The following is a 2,864-nucleotide window of genomic DNA, read 5'->3' on the forward strand; positions in this document are numbered from 1 at the left end:
ACTGCCTCATGCCAGGTGTCCTAGTTAGGGTTTCATTGTTGTGAAGAGAAACCATGACCAGGACAACTCTAATAACATCTAATTGGGGTTGGTGTACTGGCTGGTTCTGTGTGTCAACTTGACATAGGCTGGAGTTAACACAGAGAAAAGAGCTTCAATTAAGGAAATGCCTCCATGAGATCCAGCTGTGGGGCATTTTCTCAATTAGTGATCAAGGGGGGAGGGCCCCTTGTGGGTGGTGCCATCCCTGGGTTGGTAGCCTTGGGTTCTATAAAAAAGCAAGCTGAGCAAGCCAGTAAGAAACATCCCTCCATGGCCTCTGCATCAGCTCCTGCTTCCTGACCTGCTTGAGTTCCAGTCCTGACTTCCTTTAGTGATGAACAGCAATGTGGGAGTGTAAGCTGAATAAACCCTTTCCTCCCCAACTTGCTTATTGGTCATGATGTTTGTGCAGGAAAAGAAACCCCGACTGTTGGCTTTCAGTTTCAGAAGTTTGGTCCATTATCATCATAGCAGGAAACATGGCAGCAGGCCAGCAGACATAGGTCTGGAGGCATTGCTGAGAGTTCTACATATTCTGAAGGCAGCAGAAGACTCCAATTCCACACTGGGTAGAGACTGAGCACTAGGATCCCTCAAAGCCCAGCCCCACAGTGACACATTTCCTCCAACAAGGCTACACCTATTCTAATAAGGACATACCTCCTAATAGTGTCACTCCCTATGGGCCAGGCTTTCAAACACATGAGTCTATGGGGGCCACACCTATTCAAACCACTACACCAGGGTATTTTGTCAAATGAGAGAACTAATATAATCTAGATTTTTTTTAAATTAAAAATCAATATGTAGGCTAACCTGTGAAATGTTTTCCTCACAGTAAGATCCTGCAGATAACTGTGAGAACAGCTGGGGACAGCTGGGGAACTTCACAAAGACCTTCATTATCTGGATCTACACATTTAAAGACTGGTCCCTCATCTGGCCATGGAGCCTGACCATAATGTATCCCAGAGGAGCTGTCACTCTGGCTTGCGGTGCTTGGGTACTACCCCCAGAGCCTGCTTCCTTATCTGTGGGATGGTGACCCCTTTCTTCTGGGTCATTCTGAGTGAGCTAAGATATACTAGCCACAATAGTACCTGGAAAGAACTATTTCAATAATTGTCACTAAGAAACTATAAGGCTCAGTGAGTTCTATCTTAACTTAAGCAGACAAAGTCTGTCTTCTTCACTGAGGTGACTGTAAGTGTCCTTGAAGGAAACTGACACTAGCTTCCTGAAAGCTCATACCCTGTGCCATAGTTCCATGCATGAAGCTTAAGGCAATATTAATATACTCCAAACTATCTCAGGGATTGAGCTATTGTTCAGGAAATTGTGATATGTACTCAAGGAGCTTCCTGGGTTACCCCAATCACAACCAGTAACCATGAAAATACCCTCAATAAGGATCAATTCATCCAGGGCACAGGGCTGAGACAGATCCCAAGGGAAAGATCTCAGAACATAGCATCCAGGTGACATCCACACAAGGTACCACACTGTCCCATTTTACAATGAGGCTTAGACACTATCAGCTGCTTGAAGTCACACTTTGTGCTATGCTACCATGTGACAGGAATGTGGAAAGTCTTTATTAAGTTGGCATCTACTGGATGCCAAGTTCGAACTTGCTTCCTAAGGAGCCAACAGCTAACAATGCAGGTACACACTCTTCCTGACTTCCAGGAGTTGAAATTAACACTAAAGAGGCATGCATGTGTACACACACACACACACACACACACACACACACACACACACACACACACTCTCTCGCAGAATGAACCAGTTGTTATAGAAGGGTAAAGGTTAATTTCTAAGATTCAATTGTTTTCTTAAGGACATAAGGGAACAGGTGAAATTTGAAGTTATAAATACAATATAATTTGTACTCTTTCCTCAAGATGAACTGTATGGTTGTCATTCTATTCACAAACAACGTCTATGCTAAAACAAATCAAAACAAAACAATGAAAACTATCAGGGATGAGCTGAACAATATGGCACTGATCCCATCCACTGTGTGCCAGGAAAGTCCAGATTGCCAATGTACCAGGTCTCAACTCCCTCTATAGAAAGGAGGCCCTGAGAGCATGTGGGGCACCAGGAACACTCCCCCACTGCTGACAGGGCCAGTCATCTGCCAAACAATTTGACTTGAGAGAAGAAAGAACCTGAACTCTCTCTCTCTCTCTCTCTCTCTCTCTCTCTCTCTCTCTCTCTCTCTCTCTCTCTCTCTCTCTCTCTCTTTAATTTTTAACTAGAATTCAGCCTCACCAGGCTGGCCTTGAACTCCTGACCCTCTTGCCTCGGCCTCCGGAGCTTGGGATAAGAAGCCTGTGCCAGCAAGGCTGACTCTGAACTTACTGTTTTTATTAGGGGCCCACTCCCACAAAAGCCAACCCACTGCGCTATAATGTACTAATTCACTGAGGGGGTCACTGTGGGGACTAAGCCCTCATGGTTACCCCCTGGTCCCCATCCTGTTGCTACGGTGACGACATTCTAGCAGGAGAATAACACAACCACAGAAAGGAACCTTCTGGTGAAAGAGGGCTGGTAGACTTAGAATAAAAACACTGATTTTAAGATCCAGAGCAGGGGCAAGAAACGTGACACCCCTCCTCCTCTGTGGCCCCATAAAGAAGTCTTTTTGGGGTATAGGCTTACCCTTAGTCCTGAGAATCCTAATCTAGACTCACTGCCTAGCCTGCGACCCCAGCGTGGACTGGGACACAGACACGTTCCAGCAAGGAGGAGAACGGAGAAAGCCAAGCGTCAGGTGCTAAGAGTCATCCAGTAAAGCATAGATGTATGTG

This window comes from Apodemus sylvaticus, chromosome 11 (genome assembly GCF_947179515.1).
Source record: "Apodemus sylvaticus chromosome 11, mApoSyl1.1, whole genome shotgun sequence".
NCBI classification, from domain to species: domain Eukaryota; kingdom Metazoa; phylum Chordata; class Mammalia; order Rodentia; family Muridae; genus Apodemus; species Apodemus sylvaticus.